Genomic DNA, 24,636 nt, shown 5'->3' on the forward strand with positions numbered 1-24,636 from the left:
ACCAAATCTTTTAGCTTCAAATTTCATACAATAAAATCAATGGAGTCACTATGAGAATAGACGAAACAGTAGATCCTGGGGTTGCCCAGAGTAACCGTCCTAGTTAACAAAGAAAAGAAAAAAACTGAGACTGGGGATTTTAGCTCAATGATTACGGTACTTACCAGCTCACATGTGACCCTGGGTTTGCTATCCAGCCTCATACAAACTGGGCATGGTGATGCACTCGTGGAAATTTAATACTCAGGAAGAAGAGGCAAGAGCATCAGTAGTTGTGGGGCATCCACAACTTCATAGGCAGTGTGAGACCAGCCTGGGACATGCGAGATAAGAACGGAAGTAACAGAATCAGAGGGAGGGCGTAGAGGAGAATAAGAATCTGTAATACGCCATGGGTAGAATGGGGTCTGCCCTCCAACAACCACGCACACATGAAACACACTGAGTGGCTACTGGCCCTGCCCCCAAGGCCCGGAACTCTGAGGTAGCCTCAACCATCAGAGATGCCCAGCGAGTGAGGAGCCAGGAAAGAGGCGGCTCCGGACGCAGCAGCGAGGGCGCTGTTGGCTCTGTTACTGTTTTCTGTCCACTCGTAGTTTTAAATACACTCTTGGCGTATCAAGCTCCCCTGGTCCCCTCCTTTCTGTTCCCTTTAAAACAAGATTTCACTATGTAATCCACTCTAGCCTTGAACTCATGACCCACCTGCTGCACCCGGGATCAAATATGTACAACTCCTCATCACCGAAATTTTGAGGATGGCACAGGGACGCATAGAGAGAAGGTTGCCCTTAGAACTGAGCCCCCAGCATGGCAGTGTCCTAAAAGAAAAATTCTACAAACAGATGCCTCTGCCAAGGATCCAGGTTTCCCTTGATACCCTCTGATTCCTCTGTTTCCCTTCCTACCTCGTGTGTCCCAGGCTGGTATCACGCTGGCCATGGAGTTGAAGATGCCCTTCAACTACTGAACCTCTTGCCTCTGCCTCCTGAGTGTTAAATTTCCACATGTGCATCACCATCGAGGCTGTCCTGTTTGCTTTGATTACAAGAAGTACCCATATATATTTCCCAGACATTTCATTTTAATATCCAGAGAACAGTTTGCTATCCATACCCAAATAACCTTAAGGAATGTATCCAGATTGCGTCCTTGTCTAAGATAATAGGCTTTGAAAACCCTACCAGATGTGCACTGAGTGAAAGGACCCATCCTCCCTCTCATGGTAAGTAAACCAGACCAGATGGTAACACTTAACCCAAACAGGGCCAGGCAAATTTCTTCTGCATGAACGTTGATCTCAATTTCCATGCTGAAATTAAAATATCGTGTAAATCTAGAATTAAATGAGACATAAGGAAGATGTCCAAAGATGGAGGAAGGGGCATCAAGAATGAGGAAGACATGGAGATTTGAAGGAGAGAGATGTAGAAAGAAAAGAATTACCAGAGAAGTGACTGGCTTAGGCCCCACCTGCCTAGTTTTTGATTCCCAGTCCCTTGCAAGGTTGGAGCTGTGCTTCCTGGCCTTAGATTCTATGGAAATTCTGCATCCTCCCAGTAAATGACCTCATTTTACCACAGCCAGTAGGTCGCTATTGCCAGCCATCATATAACTAGACAGCAATTCACAGGCTACAGGAGGCTTGTTCATTCTGTATCACCCACCCAAGCTCGGGAGACCATATTTCTCCTTAGTCCAGGACAGGAGGGGTTTGTGTGCCCTATGTGGGGGCCAGATCTCATAAGATAACTATCACAATGATCACAGGGCTTGACAGAACCAATGACAGAAACACGGGGGAGGGTGGGTGGACAGAGCCATGTCATCAGGCCTAAAGCTGAAGAAAGGCTGAACCCCTGCCTGTAGCTAGATATAGTCATTTTCCTAAGACCAAACAACTGAACAGGCCTTGAGTCTGGCTGGTTCAAAATCTGCACCCCTCCTGTCCTGATCATCCGGTTCATTGAGCTTCTGCTATGGGGAAAAAAAAAAAAAAACTACATTGTTTTTCTCCTCACTGAGATAAAACCTGAAAGGAACAACTTACAAAGCAGGGGTGGGTAGATGATTTGGTCTATCAGGGCAGGGAAGGCGTGGAAGTGTGCTTATTTAAATCTCTGTAGATTGGGAAACAAGAGACTGTGTCCAGAAGGAAGGTTGGGTGAGCCTTAAGGCCTGGGCTATAGTCCCCAAGGCCTGCATGCCTCTCTACCCACTGCCTCCTAAAGATTCTACAACTTTGCAAAATAGTGTCGCCAACTGAGGGCCAGGTTTTCAAATCCGTGAGCCTACGGGTGACACTTCACATCCAAACTGTAACAGTATGCTATGCCCGTGGAAGCAGCTGTGAAATCTTTAAGGGTCCTCTGTTTCCTCCCTCCTGCCTCTTGGTCCTTAGAGTTTATCTGTGTCTATATAACAGCATCTAGGAGGCTTCAGAATTACAAGAACTGTCCAGAAGCACTTTCAAGAGATATCAGATAACACACAGGTTACTCCAAACCTAGAAAGAAAAAAAATGAAGGTTTCCAGCTTTTGTTTACAGCACCTAAAAACTGCCTCAGATAGATAAATGAGCTAATTAACAGAGCTAATAAGGTTAATTATTTACCAGATCTATTCCCACACATTACAATTGCTTCAGTGCATGCACAGAATTTGTCTTATCCTTATTTTTCCACCAATATAAATATCAATACCATTTGCAGTTTATTGAAAACTATACTCTCTCCCTTCATACGTGCAATAATGCCATAATTTATAGCAAAATCAACAGCCTATTTCCTGCTATGCTAACAATTTGATAGAAGGCTATGTCTACTAGAAGCAATAGATTGGGTGGTAATTAAGTGAGTTTGTATTCTCCAATTAATAATCCCGATTCCACTGAAAGTGACTAGTGGCAAGGGATTGTCTGTGACACCTTTACTCTACCATGCTCCAAAAACATTTCAGAGTAAAGTAAAAGATGATTCCTTGCTAGCTTGAGTGCTTTTTCCATGTGTAAGCACATACATGGGCTTACATAAGTGTGTTTGATGATACACATGTGTCACTGTCCATGTGTGTGTCCATGTGTTGAGGTTGGAAGACAAGTATCAGAAGTTGGTTTCTACCCTCTGCCTTGTCACCACAAGGTTTCTCCTATTCTTTCTGCTGCCACTTCAGGCCCATCCTTGTGCCTCTGGGCAGTTCTCTCTGTGCCTCTCATCTTCCATAGGAACAGATGGAAGCCGCAGCCTCTCACTTTTAAGATGGGCTCCAGGGAGCAAACTCAAGTTGTCAAACTTGCGTGGCGAGGGCTTTCACCTACTGAGACATCTCTGGTAGCCCAGGCTAACCTCAAACCTGTTATTGTACCCAAGGCTGGCTTTTAGCTCCTGAACCTCCCACATCTACATATAATCCCTAAGGACTGAGATTATACACATGAACTATCATGCCCAGAAATATCATGCCCAGAAATTATCACTGAAATAATTAAGAACATGACTCTCAATCCTCTAATTTTTTTTGTGATAAGCAGCATAATCTTTTTTGTTTGTTTGGTTGGTTTGGTTTTTTGAGACAGGATCTCTCTGTGTAGCCCTGACTGTCCTGGAACTCACTCTGTAGACCAGGCTAGCCTCAAACTCAGAAATTCGCCTGCCTCTGCCTCCCAAGTGCTGGGATTAAAGGCATGTACCACCGCTGCCACCACCACCCGGCTAAGCAGCATAATCTTGCCATCTATCTATGTTAGTCATCTTCTAATCACCAGGACAAAAAAAAAAAAAAAAAAACTTTTGTGGAAAAAAAAAAGATTTGTCTCATGACAGAGGGCAGGGCAGAGACATTCTGTTCACCCCATGCCAGTGGACAACAAAGAGAGAGAAGGACCAGAATTCTAACATACCTTTCATCCCTAATCCCACATCCCAAACAGTCCTCTGCTTACTAACAGCACCGTGTTGGGGACCAAACTTTAACTTCCAACCTATCTTTGGGAGATAATCCAAATTAGAAGCATGACACCACGGTGGACACTGGGCAGCAGGAAGTTTGGCCCACCAACACTGGCCTTTGCTTTCTGTTGCTGTGATAAACACCATGATTAAAAGCAGCTCAGGGAGGAAAGAGTTTATTTCAGTTACAACTTAGGGTCCATTGTGAGGGAAGTCAGGGCAGGAACTCAAGGCAGAAACCCCCGGAGGCAAAAACTGAAGCAGAGGCTAGAGAGAAACACTGCCTACTGGTGTTTCCCAAACTTGGGTATCTTCTCATGCCACCCTGGTCCACTGCATGTTGGTCCCTTCTCCATCAATCATTAATCAAGAAAATGCCCCACAGATTAAACTACAGACCAATGTGATGAAGGAATTCCCACAATTGGGGTTCCCTCTTTCCAGACGACTCTAGTTTGTGTCTAGCTGTGATAAAAACCAACCAGCTCTGCTATCATGTATCATTAGGACTTGTTCCTCTTTCCCAAATGAAACTCCATGATCATTAAACAACTCCTAATCTTCTCCCAGGCAAGAATTTTGGACAAATTATGTAGGTTTGTAGACTCTATACACGTACTTTTAACACCAATTTACACTCTTTTTTTCATGTGTGTGTGTGTGTGTGGTATTCAGGAGTGTATATATTGAGTATTGGTATTCAGGAGTGTATGTATATATTGAGTTCTCTTACGTGGTGGGCACTCAGTAAACAGATAGGCACGAGCGTGCGTGTGTGCGTGCATGCCTATATACATACGTTCATGTTGGCCAAAGGTTGCATGGATGTCTTCCATAATGGCCCTCCACTTCATCTACTAAGGCTAAATCCTTTCCAATCCTGAAGCATGCCACTTCAGCTAGTGAGCTATCGGCCTTGTGCCCACATCTCTACTTCCAGAGCACTGGGGTCCCAGGTGGCCCACCACACCCACTTAGCTTTTACAAAGTCTCTGGGAATCCAAACACTGGTCCTCGCTCATCCTTCAGTAGCAAGGGCGTCATCTACTAAGTCGTCCCTCCAGCCCTCACGCTCTGCTCAAAGCAAACACATTTATAAGGAGAAATAAGATAACGCCCTTATCAACTCTGCTCTCCTTTGGAATTCAAATGAAGCAGGTGTGGGTTCCACAAGGATGACTTACAATAATCAGCTGTTTCTGTTTCTGACCTCTTGATAACTGAAACCGGTGGAAATTCCAAGAGTAAGAGAGAAACCCAGCAGGAACCTTGGCATTATACCCATTAGCTGAAGAAGGTCTAGGTGGGTGTGTCCCTAAGGACAAGTTAGTCATTTGAAAATGTAGTCATATTTGTCTTTCTTCATTGACAATGGGCACACCCACACCAGGGACTGCCGGACCACAATGGGCAGTGACTGGCCTACAAACTTCACTTTGTTCTCCCTGCCCACTCTCCCAAAAGAAATCAAAGCTAAGCCAGAATATTCCTGGGTGGGGGGTGGGGGCTTTACCCACTCAAATCCAATACAAACTAGCAAAACAAGCCAGTTTTCAGCAAAATTGCACTCTGTGGTCTGATAATAAAAATAGACCCACAGCACTAACTTAGAAAGCTCACAGCTAGGGAGAAGGCAATGTTCAGTGCTGGGTCTCAGGAAAAGGAGAAATGTATTTGTGGGGTAGGAATGTCGCTTTGTGGTAGAGCTATTCCCTCGCAGGCAGGAGCCCCGAGGACGATTGTTTTCTAGTAAAACCAACGCCTCTCAGGCTAATTCATCCTCCGGACTTTGGGGCATACATTATCACCTGCAAGCTCAAACAGTGCAATTGCCAATACATAAATAATCGTTTAAAACCACATTGTTTTCAATAAGTTTACAATTGTGGGTTAGGCTAACACACAGGTAACCTTGGCCACATGTGCCCCGTGGGTTGGACAGCCCCTGAACACTTAAAGGTGGAGACACACCTTCCCTGCAGAAGTATGCTGATTTGTTAAGATGTCCCTTCCTTTTTTTTTTCCCTAACCCTAACCCTAACCCTAACCCTTTTTTTTTCTTTTAATCTTTCAGAAAGTTAAGAGAAAATAGAGTGCAGGCTAATTGTATTTTCCTGGGGGGGGGGGGGTGTCATGGTAGAGCCATAAAAGGGTCTTTATTTCCTTACTTCCTTTGTCCTTCCTTGCAGTCCTGTGGGATTTTGATAGTGGAGACGAACAGCCTAGAGAATGTAAGAGGGACATATGTGGCATTTCTGAAAAATGGAGCACTGGACCGCCCCCTTTCCAAGCAAACACTGAGCGATTGCTAGCCTCACACCCACAGCCTTGCACACTCTCTCCAGGGAGCCACTGGCAACACTTCAGAGTTCTCACTGCTCCTGGCCTCTTCCCACCGGCTTTAGCCTCCCCCTCCTCCCTCTCCCCCTTCTCTTCCTTCTCCCTATCTCCCACATCTTTATTTTAAGCAGAAGGAGGTTGGAGTAATCAAATTAAAGACTAGAATCCAGTTCTTTAACATACAACAGCTAGTTGCCCTTCAGGTCCACGTTAGACCTAGTGTCCATTCCCTGCTAAAGATGGTTCTTGGGTTAGTGTATCACCACACAGCCCAGCAGATATTTCTCCTTTGCCAGTTAGACTTTGCCAACAGGAAGTACAGAGGAGATTGGGAGCCTGGAAGCAGAGAAGGGCTTAACTGTTGTCCTAGCTGCACTACCTCAGGCCTTTCATTTTAGAAACAGTCATGAGGATGAGATTCCAGTTTCTATCCTGCTTCCAAAACCTGCCTTAGGCTTCTCAGTGTATCTGCAGTGGCTGTGCAGCCCCTGGCCCCACTTCTGCTAACTCCACCTTCCCTTTGTCCCTGTGACCTAGCATACTTAGCTCTCTGTAAACATTTGTTCAGTGGATAGTGAACAAACATCCTATCAGCTCAAGGGCGTGGGAAATTGAGGCACAGCCTTAGATGCCTGTTATCCAACCTCAGCTTTCCCAGTTTGAGAAGATTACCAAGGCTTGCCTTGTCTGGTTACCAAAACGCCAGGAATTAAAGTCAACAACCACCCCACCCCGCTTTCTCATCTGGAACCTGGAGAGGGTCTGAGCCAGATGAAGAGGGCTCACAAAGGGTGCACAATAGCGAGCCCATGCCTAGCTGCCATCATTTCCTGGACATTTTGGAACAAGAATATGGAGTATGGATTAAAATAAAATCATTCAAGTTTAGCCCACCAGTCACCCAAACTCTGCAAAATATGGGCTGTTTTCTCACACAGATTAGAGCCAGAAGGTAGACAGCTTATGTTCTTCTGGTGAGAAAACATGAAAGAGTATTGCCTAGGAACATGTGTGCATCAAAGGAATACCAGACCACAGTTAATGGCTAGACTATATTCCTGCAAGAAAATTTACCTGTAATTAAAAGGAAGATGGCTCCATCAGTAAAACACTTGCCCTGTAAGCATGAGGACCTGTGTTTGATCCCAGAAACTCACATGAAAATACCCAGCATGGTGGTAGGCATGTACTTGTATTTGTATGTATGTATGCATGCGTGTACTTACATCTGTACGAAAAATAGTTCTTAACCTAATGGGTGGTATAAAGATTCACAAAAGAAATAGCTCAACTGTATACATCTATTATCTGAAGGAGGTCAAAATCCAAGCAAGAGGATCTGAAAAAAAATGCAGATTAACCAATTCCTGTTATTAAAACAGAAGTCTAACAGAGGAAGAATGACCAATGTTAAGTGAGGAAAAACAGATGCCACAAGGAGAAGTTATACCAGTGAAGGAGTTGCCAGTGGGGTTAAAAAGTACTACAGGCAACTGACAATCTAAAAGAGCCAAGCTGGCCAGGTGTGCCAGTGCACACCTCTAACCCTAGCACTTGGGATGCAGACACAGGCAGATCTCTAGAGTTCCAGGCCATTGTGGTTTACATGAGTTCCAGGCCAGCCAAAGCTGCTTAGTGAAACCCTGTCTCAAAACAAACAAATGCTAGGGAACAGCACTTAGAACTCAGAAACTGCCACCTACTTCCTACTCCAGCATTACTGGTCACCATGGAAAACACGTCATGAAGAAATGAAGCTGCAAAACCAATCAAAACTCCCTCAACAAACACAGTGCCTCCACAGCTTGAAAAAAAATAACTCTTTCATTGAGGTAGCCATGCTCGCCCTCTCTCTCATTGAATGTTTCACAGGCTACCTTAATACCAATCATTCTGTAGAAGCAGAGAATGAAATAGCATTATTCAGACTTACCAAATTTCCAAAACTAAACAATGTTTCAAATACTGAAATCAGTCTTGATATGAAATGTAGATGTTTTTGAAAAGAAAAATAATCATTTAGCCAAATGGACATGAGACATTTAACAACATATTGGGGTTACTCAGAACACTTCTCTTGATCATTCATGAACGGAAGAGAAAGGACATTCCTGCTTTTAAAAATGTATTTTTTAATATTTTGTTTATTTTGCATGTATTAATGTTTACCTGAACATATCTCTGGGCTCTGTGTGTGTGTGTGTGTGTGTGTGAGAGAGAGAGAGAGAGAGAGAGAGAGAGAGAGAGAAGTGCCTGAAATGGTCAGAAGAGGCATTGGTTCCCCTAAGATTGGAGTCACAGACAGCTGTGAGCCACCATGTTGGTGCTGGAAACTGAACCCAGTTCCTCTGGAAGAGAAGCCAAATGATCTTAACCATTAAATCATCTCTCCATCTCCCTGTTGTCTTTGCTTAAAGCCCAAAGGCAGATGATTTTTTTTTTTTTGGACAGGGTGTCATTGGGCGGCCCAGTTGTCCTCGAGATGACAGCAATCCCACACCTCGTGCTGGGATTACAAATATAAGTTACCACAACTAGCTCATATAGCTTTAGTACGCCGTTTAAACATGACTATTATATTTTATTTGTCCATCTATCTGTGTGTGTGGTTGACCATAACTATATGTTGTGTGGAGCTGTGTGTGATATACATGTGTATGTATGTGTGTATGTGTGTATGATACATATGTATGTGTATATGATACATATATACATGTATATATGGCTACACATGACTGTCAGCGCAGGTTTACACATGCCATAGGACATGTGAAGCTCAGAGGACAACTCTGTAAGTTAAATGAGAATCAATACCTTTACGTGGAAGTCACTGTAATCTTCAATACCCCATCCCATGACACACTAAATAAGTATACTTCTGATCATCCAGTTACTTGAGGACAACTTTATCTTAAAAACGTAATCACTGAACTTTTGACATATAATTACTGTTAGTGCGATGGGGCAGGGATTCTGCAGGAGGCCTGGACTTGGACAAACATAAGACATGTCATTGTCCGGCTTCTCACAGCACTTCCTGTTCCTAACCCTGGTGACAGTTAAGTAATAACCAAGGTATTAGCTAAACATCTCCTTAGCACAGATTTCCAAGGGTCATTTTATTCCTGTGGAAAATTTTCTATAAAAAAAAAAACAGCATTAAAGAAATAAGGAGGGCTGGAGAGACAGCTGAGTGCTTATGAGCAGGTACTGCTCTTACATGAGGACCCGGTTTCTACTTCCAACACGCATGCACATGCACACACACGCACGCGCGCACACACACATGCACACATGCACACACACACACACACTTAAAAATAACAAAGTTTTAAGACTACTGAAAGGAAACTGTGATAGAGGACTGGGGCACTAGAACGAACATCAGGGTCTTGATTTGCCAGCCAGCGCTGAGATCCCAGGCCTTTGCACCACCTTACCTCCACAGAGCTGCTCTGTCCCTGTCTTTATCATCTCTTCCCTCTGCCCTCTCCTCCCCGTCCTCCCCTCCCTCTGTCCTCTCCTTTTTCCTATCCTCTCTGTATCCTTGAAGCTGATCCAGTGTAACAAGTGCCCCAGGATCCTTTAGACATTGGATTAATTTAAAAAAAAAAAAAAAAGGCCTTACTTTGGAAAATGATGCCATCTGGCCAGATGGCAAATAAACCTGGAAAGGATCTAGTTCAGGGAGCACGTGGAGTCCTGAGTGTGTATGGTTCTGACACAAGCACAGCCATGTTCGGGCACTCCAGGGCCTCCGCCCCATCAGAATGGCAAAGCCTTCCCCAGGAAGATCAGAGGGCAGACAGAGGTTTCCATGGGTCAGGGTGTGTGCCAAAAACATCCATAGTAGTTTTCTCCCTCTGGGTGTTTAGTCTTCAGACTCCCCTACAGAGACTGCTCCTAAGAGACTAGCTGAACCTGCCTCTGTATTCACTCAGATATAACCCTGCCTCCTGTATGTCTGTGTGTCATAACCCGCCTCCCTGTTCAGCTGTATGCCATAACCCTGCCTGTCTGTTCAACTATAATAAACATGTTGCACTTCCAATATACTGAGGTTTCTCCATCTAGGAGTCTCGATCAGCCAGTTGTAGTTTGTCTGTACTGCCTGTGTGTCTGTCTGTCCTGTCTTCCTTCCCTCACTGTCCCGATAAGGTCAGTCTACCTTAATGGTGAGCCCTCATCCTGTCTTGAGCTAGAGACTGAGCACATGGGTTCAGTCCTCTCCCTCCTCCTCCCTTCCCCACTCTCTCCCCTTCCCCTCCCCCACTTGCTTTTTGTCTCAAATCTCCTTTGAGTCTGTTGAAGTATTAGCCCTCTTCAGTGCATACCAAGCAGTTTCACCTTCAAAGGCCTTGGATGGAAGAGTCTAAACCTAGATGAATTGTGTGAGGCTGACTCAAAAAAAAAAAAAAAATCAATTCTGGCAAATTGAGCTCAGAATATTTACAATCACTATACCCTATCTTCTTCCATAGACGGATGGCCGGCTCTGCCCCTGGACAGCCAGTTCCTGGTTTAATGCCGCAGAACCGTCGCTCCTGCCCAGCCCTCCAGCCACCATTTCAGCCATTCCAGAAGCACCATGGGTTTCTGCTGCTGTTTGTTGTTTGTTTTCTGAGTCTCATTCACAGACTGGGATTCTTTTTTTTTTTTTCTCCAAGATTGTTTTATTTAATGTTCATCACAGCAACATAAAACACTTTAAGACATAAGTAAAATTCCAATATCTTTACAATATCTCCCCTAACTTCTTTCCAGTTTTGTAAAAGGTATGTTCAAAAGTAGGAATAAATGCTAGTATAAATATACAAAGATTTACATTGTGTCAAAAGCTCCACATGTTTTTAAGCACAGAAAATAAGTTAAAAGTATCATAACAAATTGGTAATATGTTTTCTGTGAGATACCTCTGTTTAATTACTTTTTTTTCACATGCAAGTTTGCCTTTATTTTTCAAGAAGCAGTGTTAATGATCAATTATGAACACATCAAAGGCACATGAGCCAGATTTCCTAGTTGAAATTACAGTTTTGTAAGATTTATCATATCAAGCCGGGTCCTCTACCTCTTCATTCTTAGGACAGTTTACAGCAGCGGGCTGTGGCCCAGTCAATGAATAAGCACAGGCAGCTGCAAGCATCTTCATTCTGGATCTCCCAAGATCCACAGGCATAGCCGCAAGCACATCCAGTAGCAGTCATCCCAGCAGGGCAGGAGGTCCATCTGTTCATAGTCTTAACACCAGTGCAAGGGAGAGTCTTCCGTACAGTGGAGGGATAGTTATCTCGATTGGCAAGAAGTTCCCTGACCTTTTTCTCCACGATAATCTCTATGACGGACCAGGATTCTTAACCCTTCTTCTGGCAAAACAGTGTTGTGTGCCGCATCCAAATGTGGGACTGTACGCACCGCTGTACCACAGTGCTGGTTCCAAACACCTCTATATACTGGTGCACACGTGGTTCTAGGATCTGGTTTATTAACCCTTGTCTTGGGAAACTTTAATCGCATGGGCAAATTCAATCAGTTAATGACAAGACATGCTCTGCGTTACTCAGCCTTTCAGATGTGTGGTTCAACCCAGCTCAGTTTAATAGTGATTTATGGGACTATTCTTCCGAAATGCACACTATCCAAGACTTTTATCCAGTTCGCTTTCTATTCTTATGATAACTTACTCACCAAAACCAGCTTGGGGAAGAAATGGTTTATTTTGCTTGTGTTACAAGGCCCTCGACAAGGGAAGCCAAGGCGGGAACTCAGGACAGGGCCATTGAGGCAGGAACTGGAGCACAGGCCCAAGGCCATGGAGGACAGCTGCTTCCTGGCCCCTCCCAGGCTCATGCTCCCCTCCTTCCAGGGCCCAGGCCCATCCTCCTAAGCACGTGGGCTTAGCCCCTCCTACAGCAGTAACAAAAATGCCCCCCCCATCATGCCCACCTGCCGATCCGACGGGGGGGGGGGGCGCGGGGGGGGGGAGCGATTCTCAACTGAGGTTCCCTCTTCCTAAGTGAGTAAAGCTAATGACTGGAGCTGACCATAACACCAACCTAAAATATCTGCTTCCCTTCAGGCACCCGCAACTTCTGAAATCACAGATCCAGGCTTCACTGATGGTAAACTGAAGGAATAAAGGCCAACCTACAATTAATTGTTCGCCTCCGGCGCGTTTTTACCGTTACTTACACTGTAATTTGAATTCTTGCATGTTTAGAAACAGCTCATGGATTTCATAAATAATCGGCATCACTCCTGTGATCCCGTTTGTCCACATCATTTGGGGTTTTGTTGTTGTTTTTTGTTTTTTGTTTTTGTTTTTTTTCTTGAGTCACAGTCTTACTAGGTAGCCCTGACTGGCTTGAACTTACTATAAAAACCAAGCTGATACCAAATTCACAGAGCTCTGGTCGCTCTGCTCCTCGGTACTGGGATTAAAGGTGTGTGCCACCGCACCTCCCCCATGCCGGTCTTTAACATGATCATGATAAAAATCAAATAGTGTTTGTTAAATGCCCATGGTGTTACCATTCCTGAGTATCATTTCGTAACAACTCAGGCAGTTGAAGTATAATTGACTTACAATTATTCTCATGTAGAACAAATCTCGAGACACGAAGACTTGTCATTATAATTACTGAGAATTATAATTACTTTTGGATTATGATTGTTCATTAATTTGGCAATGGCAGTTTAAGTACAATTTGGCTCTTATATATGGAGACATTTTTAATATTTATATATAAAAATATAAGGGATATAGCTTCATAAAAGCATTTTAGAGCCTTGTAACACCCATAATAATGTCCCCTATCAGCCATTATTAAAGTTACTTTGAAACTAAAAATTCCTCAGTGGGTGGGAAGAGGGAGAGAAATAGAAATACTTAAATGTTTTACAAGGAGGAATCTGAGTCATTTGGCGTTTCTGAGCTTGCAGACATTCTTCCTGCAGAGCGTGGAGAGACCCAAACACCAACAGCATGTTTGTGGGCCAGCAAATAGCTAGGCTGAGTGGAATGAACGGAGCTCCAGAAGCAGATGAAAACACGGATTTCTACCCCTCACGTCTGTCTCTTCAGAGGAGCTCGGGCACCATGAATGAGCAGGCAGTGTCCTGAGGGACGAGGGACGGGGCGCCAAGGACTGCTCAGGTTTGAGTTGTCAGTCTTCGCAGTGTGAGTGGCCATGGTTCCAAATCCGAAGTAGCCCCAGGGTGCTCACAAAGCACCTGAAAGTCTGCCGTCCCATTTCTCCGCCTCTTCCGGTCCCATCCCCAGAAAGAATCCACTAGTCCTTCTGTGGGAAATTTCCTGCTCGAAACAGGAATAGCTTTCACTATTCCTTACCGCTCACGCTTGTTGGGCTGTCTGGCTAACTGGAGATGAATCCCCAGGAAGATAAATAAGTCTGTGTTCTGGTTTCATTTCTGTTGCCATGATGAACTACCCTGACAAAAAAGCAACTTAGATGAGAAAATGTTTATTTGACTTATAAGTCCAAGGTAGAATGTAGGCTTAGACTTTTCAAAGGCTATTTTAATAAGGGTTCTTAAACATTCAACCTCCCTTCTAGCACACCTATCAAAGGTAGGGAAGGAAGATGATTAGGACAGGCGTGATGTGGACCTGTTTAGTAGTTCTTTGGCGCCATTCCTAACATTAATCAATAGCAGTAGTCCAGTCCAATCGGCAATCACTAAACATAAAACAGTAGCAGAGTCTCAATCTAGAAGAGACTGAGAGGTTCCCAATCAGCATGGGTCAGCAGAAGCAGCAAGCAGCAGCCTGAATAGCACGAGAAATCCTTTGGAAGGATTTTAGAGAAGTCTCTCTCTAGGAAATCATGACAAGCAAAGGTCAGTGAAGACCAGCAACGCATTGCAAGGCAAACCAATGCCAGAGCCGCCTCCTCATTATTCTCTGTGGGGTTGTATTTATACATTTATTCATTCTAAACATCACATCCCCTCTCAGGCATCTTCCTCAGCAAAACATCCTCTCATAAGACAGTTTCCAAACAAACAAACAAACAAACAAAAAATCACATGACACAACTGAGTCTGTAAGGTTTTGAAACCAGAAAATTCCACTTCAGTAGAGTTCATCTAGTAGAAGTCAAGGCAGGAACTTGAAGCAGCAGCTCACATTCACAGTCAAAAGTATAAAGAAAATAAATACATAAATACGTGCATGCCTCTGTGGTCATCCCTTTCTCTAACCCTGGGATCCCCTACCTAAGGAACAGGACTATCTACAGTGGCCTGGGCCATCCCACATCCATTAACAATTAAGACAACCCCACATAGACACGCCCACAGTCTAACCTGATCAAGACAATCCTACTTCTCTCTTCCCAGGTGGTTGTAGATCTTGTCAAGTTGACAGTTAAAACTAACCATCTGTGGTGATATTAATATGCTTGGCCAATGGGAAGCGGCACTATTAGGAGGTGTGGCCCTGTTGGAATCCACGGAGGCCTTGTTAGAGAGAGTGCGTTACAGCGTGTAGGCCGACTTTGAGGTCTTCTATGTTCAGGTTCCACCCAGTGTGGAATGAGAGTCTCCACCTGGCTGCCTTTGGATCAAGATGTAGAACTCTCAGCTCCTCCAGCACCATGTCTGCCTGGACGCTGCCATTCTTCCCACCGTGATGACAATGGACTGAACCTCTGAATCCACAAACCAGCTCCAATTAACTGCTTTCCTTTCTAAGAGGTGCCTTGACATTGGTGTCTCTTTACAGCAATGAAAACCCTAACCAAGACACCATCCTACTGTGCTTAGTTAACTTCACCACAGAGGAGTGTCTTTTCCAAGAGTTATCAGAATTAGGTAGGTGCATCACTGTCAACCCGTTACCTGTTTGTTCACGCCTGTATTTATTCCTGTATAGCACCTGTGTTAACTCCTAGCTCAATGCCAGGCATGCATGCAGTGTTCAATAAATAGTTTTAAATGGATGAAATACGGGCCGAGGTGTGTTCCACGCTACAGGCACAGCAGTGAAACATGGTTGTTGACATCAAAAGGAGAGAAACGGGACAAAGGGAAGAGCAGTTAATTTCCTGTCCATGAGTATGAATCAACACGAAACGCAATGGGTCATTCTCAAAATCAATTAGAAAATCTGGGTTCTGTTGAGGGGGGAAAAACCATATACATGTGACTAGATGCTTGAAAAACGTTAAAGATGTGTGGTCGAATAGCAACACCTAGTGACCAGTCCCAAAACAGCACGAGTTTTGAATGACTTTCCTAGGATTTTCACACAAGCAAGGAAATCTGCAAACTGACCAATTCTGCTGCTTTAGCAACAATGATAATTAACATGTTATGACACTCAGTGGTTTACAAATCACCCGCCTATGCGGATGATTCACTTGGAAACGGACATAGATATTGTAAAAAAATAAAATCAATAGAGTATAGAGAAGAAGGTTGGAGGGTAGACCGTTTGGCCTGGCAGTGGGGCAGCTAGACAGGTTTTTATTTTCTAAGCAAGTTCAGTTCCGAGGACTGCCTACAGACCACACAGGTCATCTGTGTCTGCCTCAGAAACATTGGGTCATGAGAAGTGGCAGGAGACAGGTGGTGACAACTGTGGTTTCAGCACTGTGGAGTCAGAGGCAGGGGGATCATGAGTTTGAGGCCAGCCTGGGCTAAGAGCAAGTCCTTGCCTAGAAACACAATAAAAGTAGAAGCTGGAGGCAAGCAAGAGGGGAGGAGAGAGAACCTAACTAAAGCTCTCATTACTGCAGAAACAGTTGCAAGGATAGCTAAGCAAACACACACACACACACACACACCCTTTCATGTAGCAATTTCACCAAGTGTGACTGATATTAATTATCAATCTGACTGAATTAAAATCATCTGGGAGATGGGCCGCAAAGTGTGCCTAGGGAGGATTATCTTGATTGTACTAACTAATGTGGGGAAACTGTTCTCTGAAAGGAGAGTCTTGGATGATTTTATACCCAGTTGAACACTCTTCTCTCTCTGCTCCTTGACTGCAGATATAGTGTGACCATATTTCCAGTGTATAGATAGTGAAACTGAAACTATGAGACATTTGAAATGAGTCCAAGTTCATAGTGTGTGTGTGGCATTCAAACCCTAAAGATGACCTCTGCAGTCAGGGTTCTGGGCTTCGGAGTGGGAAAGGTTTAGAAAGGTTACTGATGGAATTCCGATGGAAACCACAGAAGATCTGACAAGAGGTGTCTTAATTAATTTTCCTGTTGCTGTGATAAACCACCTTGGCAAAAGCAATCCTCAAAGGGTTGATTCATCTCATAGTTGATATCTGCTCCTTTGGTGATCGTTTCTTCCTGTTGAGTCTCACCCCCTTAAAGTTCTGCAATCTCCCCAAACAGTGACACACATGGAGACCAAGCATTTAAGCACATGTGCCCATCCAGTTGAGGCACATCCACACCATAGTGTTCCACCCAGGCCCCCAGGGACTCGGGGCCATCTTGTAATCCAGACTGCAGGCACTCCACCTTCAAAAGCCTATGTAGTCTAACAGTCCCAACCTGTCTCGCTGAAGCACGTGGACTTTTAGGATCATGGGTGACTAAGGGCAAAACTGTATTAATGAATTTATGGACGTATACATGTGTATGTGTGTATATATGTATATAAACATACATGTATACATATGTGCACATGTATGTATGTATGACACGAAAGGCCCTTTGATTTCTAACACCATTTAAAGAGAGAGAGAGGGACCAAGGGTGCAGGAACAGTAGGGAGAGGGATAAATAGCTGTGTGCCCCTGCTGAGACTGGACCCAGGGTGCGTGTTCTCATGCATGTCATTTCATGTTTTCTGCACAACTTTGTGTCTTGATCCTTGCAGGCACTATAACAAAACACCAGAGTATCTGCAGCTTATGACAACACATGTTTTTTCCCCGTATTTCTAGAGGCTAATCCCATTAGATGAACCCTACGGGTAATCACCTCCGCATGCCCTTGCCTCTGGGGTTAGATTTTACCATCAACATTTAAGGAGGGGCAGGAACACGCAGACCATATTAGTTCATGTTTCTCTTTTCCTGATTTTGCTCCCAACGTGGTTAAAACTTAGAGAGTTTAAAGACTTGCCTAAGGTTACTGAGTCAATGTGGAACCCTGAATGCTATTTTTAGCAACATCTGTCACCAAAATCCACCCACTGGGACCCTTGGGTCAGTCTTCCTATGCAGACTCATAGTGTAAATCCATCGTTCCTTTTTTAGGATTCCAAAGGTATGCTGCCTAGAAGACTCACTAAAACCCCGCCCCTGCCTGGGATAGCTTCCCTCTGCTGGGTGGCCATGGCCCAGGCTTTGGTACCCAGAAGAAAGAGATGCGGAGCAAATAATAACATCTGATTAACTTGTTTAGTGTGGGTTCTCTGTCGGGATTTGCCCAACAACTCAAAGTGGGAAATGTCCTTACACGTTCTGAGATCTACTCAGAGATAAACCCTAATGACCCTTGTGTACCTCCTTCTGTGTAGCCACACACACTTTGAAGAGAGGTGGTAAAGGGTCTGCGTGCTGCTTCAGGGGATATTTGGAGCAGGGCAGTGACTAAGTTCAAAGCATCACACTGCAGGGTGATCCTGAGGGAATCCCTCACCCTAACAAACAGGAACGGGGAGAGGCGAAAGACTGCCTGACAAAACCGGTTGTATGGCTGGTCTGCCTGCAGAGGTGTCTGAGAACTGAGTACTTGCACTGCCTTCCAAGGCCAAAGGGGCTGTTGGGTCCCATGGCCCTGGAGTTGCAGAGAGCTGTCACCTGCTGTGTTGGTACTGGGAACCGGGGCTTTCAACTACTGAGCCACCATTCCAGCCCCAAATAAATTATTCTTGGACAACTTCATACTGGAATTTAGACAACTTTGAGCCATCATGTGGATGCTAGATCTCAAACCTGGGTCTTCTGGAAGAGCATCCAGTGTACTCAATCACGGAACCATTTCTCCAGCCTTAATAGCAGCCAAGTCAAAAGTGTCTGTAAAGATGGCTTAGTGGTTAAAGCACTCACCCCGCAGCATGAGGACTGGAGTTTGAATCTCTAGAACCCAGTTAAATGCAAAGTGGATTTTGTGGCCTTCTTGTTATTCCAGCCTAGGAAGGCAGAGACAGCATCACCAGAGCAAGCTGATTAGTAAGACTATCTAGATTGATTGGCTCTGGTTTTGATTAAGAGACCCTGACTTTAGTCCTAGCATTCAGGAACCAGAGGCAGATGGATCTCTCCAAGTTCAAGGACAGCCTGGGCTACAAAGAGAAACCTTATCTTAGAGAGAGGGCATGGGGCGGAAGGGGGGGGAGAGAGGAGCTTGGGGTAAAGGGGGGAGAGAGAGGGGCTTGCCTTAATGAAAGATGGAAGATTCCTGACCTCAGGCTTCCACATACATGTGCACACATGCACACACAAAAACACATGCAATCACAACACATATATGTAAAGCAGGTACACACACACACACACAAGTAAATAAAATATAAAAAGCAAAGAGTCCAGGCTCAGATCTTACCAGGCTCCCTTTATGCCCCAGAGCTGCCATGCCTGTGTTATTTTCTGAAGGCCATTGTGACCCTGCCCCTTCTTCCTGAAATGACCTCCCTGCCCCTACTCGCCTCTCTAGGGCATGGTCACAATGTCACTGATTGTTTACTCTGTTCCATTATCGGGGATATCTCCTCAAGTCCTCCCAAAGCTCTCCATCCCTAAGGAGCGAAGCCCGGGGCACCTGAGACCGCTGTGACTACAAGACTAGTGTAAGTTCCCTGCACCCTTTTTGTCCTACAGCTGTAATGGGCACTTTGGGCATCACACCCTATTTTGAGCATAACTTCAAGTGGCCTAGATTCTGTCACTTGATATATGTCCCCTGAGCACATAGCATGATCAGGGGGTGGGGAGTTGGACAATGGATAATGACAAGGCACCTAGATCCTCAACAACAGACAGATCAGTCAATACAGAGACATCCACCTAAGTACTGGGTGAGCACTTACTCCAGTCCGAGCTTTGCCAGAGTTGGAGGGCACCTTGCTCTACACCTGTGGCCCTTTTGGTGTGGAAATTACAACCGGAATGTGGGTAACCCAGAGGGGTACTGTTGGAGTTAGAGGAGAGGCTGCTCCCTCGGATGAGAAAGACGTGTGTTCAAAGGAGGCACTGTTGGAGATCTGGAGAGGGGAGTAGAAAGACTGTCAACTGGACAGAAGAAACGTGTGCAGTGGTCTCAGGGTTGAAGGAACTTCATCTGTCAGGGGAGTCTGAAGAGTAGCCTGTAAGGGAAGGAAGGAGGGAGAGGAGCCTGAAGAAAAACACTGATGCCACTTGAAGGGTCTTGAATGCTATAACTAAGAGGGCAGACTTGTCTTTAGCTTTAGGGGTCCATGTCCATCCAGCGCAGAAGGCATTTGACGGAGAGGTTAGTTTGCAGAGAAAACCTTACACCTCAAAGCTTCAATGCTCAGCCACTCAGAGCTGAAAGGATATTTCTCTATCAAAAAGGACTGGCCACAATGGCCACAATGGTCCTTCCTTAAGGGGGGAGAGGCAGTCATAGAACATTACTTTTAGTTCTAGATGGAACTTGCATAGAGTAAGGAAGATTTACTGTCAATTTAAGGGAATTATCAGTCTGGGAATTAGAAATGCTGAAGAATTCCATCTTGGTACAGCATCAAGAACATCAGATTCTACAAGATTCCTGCAAGTTGAGATTTGGCTCTGTATCAGCAGATCTCATTGAATCTAATTTGTGTGTGTGTGTGTGTGTGTGTGTGTGTGTGTGTGTGTGTGTTTTCAAGACAGGGTTTCTCTTTGTAGCCCTAGCTTTCCCAGACTCATTCTGTAGACCAGGCTGGCCTCGAACTCAGAAATCCGCCTGCCTCTGCCTGGGATTAAAGGCGTGCGCCACCGCTGGCTGCCTGGCTCATTGCATCTATGTCAAACCTTACAGTTATGGAGGAGAGCAGTCTTGCTCTTAGGAGAGTTACTCAATGTAGGAGTGAGTCACTAAGGCCTGTGACTTATTTTAGATCATTGTTATATATGTCCAAAGCAAGTGTGAGAAAATGTGAATTTCACCTGGCGAGCGGAGAGGCTCGGGGAATCTATGGTTGTGCGTGGCTCTTCCTCTTCCAGCATCTTTGTGGGTTTGATAGTTTAAAGATAAACTGGAGGGAGAAGAAGATAAAATTCCAGCCAGGTACAGTTGAGTGCTCAGTCCTTTGGTTGTGGTGCTGTCTCCAGGAGAGGCTCCTGGATCCACTCATGCAGAGCGAGTGTCTTGACATTCCCAGAGAACTTTCTTGAAAATCTGCCTGGAGTTGCAAAACTGCCACCATCCCTTTCCTTCTTCAGAATCAAAACAAATAAGCTGAAAAGGAGAGGAAACTCTTTTTGTGCACTCTGCAAGATTATGTTGCTTGACTGTGTCAGGAAAGAAATATTAAACCCACTACAAGTCAATGTTGTATCTGCAAATACCGCTCACAAGGTAATCTCAATCTCTCAATCTCTTTCTCTCTCTCTCTTTCTCATTCTCTCTCTCTCTCTGTCTCTGTCTCTCTCTCTCTCTCCCCCCTCTTTCCCTCCCTCCCTCCCTCTCTTCTCAGGAGCATACGTGCATTCGTGAGTGTATTAGTGTATTTGCGTGCTTCTTTGTGTGTGTGTGTGTGTGTGTGTGTGCGTATCTTTCCTTGGAGTTTGGTTTTAAACTACCAACTGAATTCTCATCTCGGGCCCCATTGGTGTCTTGTGCCTTAAATAATTCATAACACAATTCTATCATCTGTCCCCACTGTATTCCTCGCTCCAAAGATTTATAAAATGTGTTTTCAGATGATTGCATCTTGGCCTAAGAAATATAGCGAGAGTGTCTTTTGAGAGAAGAGAAAGAAAATGATTTATAACTATACAATATAACAAATAACACAAGAATAGCTGTAATTAGTGAAGGGAAGATACATGATTGAACATATAATTAGCTATGTGCTTCAAAACTTGGCATGTGACATGTGCCCTTCGGGAAGTGATTAGGTCAGACATCTGTCAATCTATTCACTTTCTGTTTACTCTGTGTACATGTTTGGCAATATACTAAATAAATACCTTGACTCCAATGAGAATGTATCGCACACAATTCACTCCAAACAGGACTATTGGTTGAAAACCATTGTATATTTCAGAGTGGTGAAAAAGACCAGTGCTCTGCAAACCTTTTTTTATTTTGAAAGATTAATTATTTGAATTACATGTATGTGCATGTGGATGTGCACAAATATGAGTGCAAGTGCCCTCATAGTCACGTAGTCAAGAAGGGGGTGCTGTATCCCCTGGAGCCAGAGCTACAGGAGCTCTTGAGCCATCTGACACTGGAAACTCAGGTCCTCTGGAAAAATAGTACAGGCTCTTAGCTAATGAGACAGTGGCTCTCAGCCTCCCTAATGCTTCAACCCTTTAATACAGCTCCTCATGTTGTCGTGACCTCCACCCATAAAACTATTTCATTGTTACTTCATAACTGTAATTGTGCTACCGTTATGAATTGTAATATAAATATCTGATATGCAGGATATCTGATATGTGACCCCTGTGCGGATATCAACCCATAGGTTGAGAATCACTCTATAGTATCTCTGAACTATCTCTGAACCCTTCTGCAAACCTTTTAACCTAGAGCCAGACAAAGAAACTTTCTGTGGAAAGCCAGCAAATATTAATACCTATAAAACAGAAACCAAGATTTCAAATGAGTATCATTTTAGCACCTAGCTTTCCGCCTTTTCTGTTTGGTCCACTTCTTTCTTTTGAAACTGATACTTGAAAATCAGTAGTTTCAACACACTTGGAGACTCACCCTAGGTAGAAGAACACGAAGCAAGGCCACACCCTCTAATAGTACCACTTCCTGGGCCTAGTGTATACAAAACATCACACCAGGGGCGTGGAGAGGAATAGGAAGAACCCTTGGGGATCTCTGCTCTGGGTAGTGAAATAACCACCATCATCTTAAGAGTCAACAGGAAAAGTTCCCAGGGCTACACATCCTGCCTGACACATAGTAGACACATCCCGAGTCTACAGAAATAGATTTGGCAAGCAATGGACATTAAGAGTACAAACCCTGAGGGGCTGTGATGGCTAATCTGGGTTGCCAATTTGATATATCTGGGAAGAGGGAAGTTTGGCTAAGGAATTGCTCATATCGGATAGGTTTGTCTGTGGGACATTTTCCTGTTAATTGATCTAAGACAGTTCAGCCCACCGTGGGCAGTACTATCCCTAGGCTATGGGCCTGGGCTATTTTAGAAAGGTAGATGAATGCACGCTCATGTAGGCAGCATGTATGCATGGTCTCTGCTTCAGTTCCTGCTTCCAGGCTCCTGCCTTTGCTTCCCTTGGTGATAGATTATATTTTGTATGCCAACAGGACACTTTCCTCCTCAGGTTGCTTTTGGCCATGGTGCAATAGAAACCAAACGAGAACAGGTCCATTTCCCTTTATAAATGGTTTCATGGTTTCTCCTACAGATTGTCATTTCTAGGTATGACCACAGGCAACAGTGTGTCCCAATTCCATCGTTTTCTCTTCATACTCTTAAGGATTCTAGAGCTAAGATTTATGAGAAAGGTTCTGTTGACTTCTTTCCTGGGCTGTAGATTAAATACTGGGGCTTACACATGCTAGGCAAACACTCTACCACCAAGCCACATTCCCACACCAAAGGCCTGTTGACTATAAGCCAACAGACAAAATCTTATGCTTCCCAAGAGAATATTATTCTTCATTAAGACAAGCAAATGCTGTAACAATATACTGACTGTGAGCATGCAGTCAAAGCCCTCAAGTGTCTGCCTGTCTCTGTTCCTCTGGAGAGGGATGGAGAACAGCCTTCACCACTCGCTTTTCTGTTGCCATAGTGAAACACAAAAACATATAGAATATGTTCTATACACTCTTGCGTTGGAAGGTTTTGAGGCTCTCTCTTCACTCCACTTCCTGATCCCTCTGTTTCCTGTGTGCATGAAAATGAAGTTGGCCAATGTCTTAGTTGCTTTTCTATTGCTTTAGCAAAACATCTTGACCAAGGCAACTTATAAAAGAGCACATCTCACTGGGCTTACAGTTCCAGAAGGTTAGAGTCCATGAAGGCCAAGCAAAGGCATGGCAGCCGAGAGCTCACATCTTGATCCACAAGTAGGAGGCAGAGAGCGTTTACTGGGAATGCCATGATCTTCTGAAAGCTCAAAGTCCACCCCCAGTGACAAATCTCCTCCAACAAGGATATTCTTCTTAATCCTTCCCAAATAGTTCTATCACTGCAACTATTCAAACATATGAGCCTATCGCGGCCATTTTTATTCAAACCACTATGGCTTGCTCTTGGCACCATGGCTTGACTTGCAGACATGCTGTTCCCCTCCCCCATCTCCTCCCTCTCTCTTTCTCTGTTAAAATGAACCCCTTTCCCTTGCTTTTTGTCACTGTGGTGATTTGACTAAGAAATGTCTCCTCAGGTGTTTGAACACTTGGCCCCTAGTTGGCAATGTTGTCTGGGGAGCTGAGATGTGAACTCTTGGCTTCTTGTTCCCATGTTGTCTTGCCTACCATTTGTAGTCATGACTTCTAGCCATGATGGCCCCTTATCCCTCTGGGACTGTAAGGCAAAACAAACTCTCTCTTTTATAGGTTGCCTGGTCAGTGTTTTATCACATCAACGCTGTGTAATAGAGACACCAATAGTGCTTTTCACAAAGCCTTCCTCTAGGATTAAGTGAGCTGTCACAGACACTCAGTGCAGAGCCTGGTGCATGGCAAATGCATATTAGCTACCAGGTAATTAGTGATATATAATCTCAAAATGCTATATCTGTGACAGTTATCAATATATCACCTTGCCCCATTTCCGTATCCATCCATCATTTCCTGCTATGTAAAAGTAGATATGGGCTATTTGGTTTTTCCTTTTGTTTAGCTGGCAGTAACCCATGTCAACAGAGGGAGATGGAGAAACATTGCCAGAGAAGATTTCTTTTTTCTTTCTTCCTTTCTTCCTTCCTTCCTTTTTTTTTTTTTTTCTGGTTGGTTTGGTTTGGTTTGGTTTTGGTTTTTCGACACAGGGTTTCTCTCTGTAGCCCTGGCTGTTCTGGAACTCACTCTATAGACTAGGCTGGCCTCGAACTCAGAAATCCCCCTGTCTCTGACTCCCAAGTGCTGGGATTAAAGGTGTGTGCCACTACTGCCCGGCTGCTGGAGAGGATTTCACTCTCCTGTTTCTGGTATGTTCTCTGGCTCTGGATCACATGCATGGCTTCCCCAGA

Source organism: Apodemus sylvaticus, chromosome 12 (genome assembly GCF_947179515.1).
Source record: "Apodemus sylvaticus chromosome 12, mApoSyl1.1, whole genome shotgun sequence".
In the NCBI taxonomy this organism is placed as follows: Eukaryota; Metazoa; Chordata; class Mammalia; order Rodentia; family Muridae; genus Apodemus; species Apodemus sylvaticus.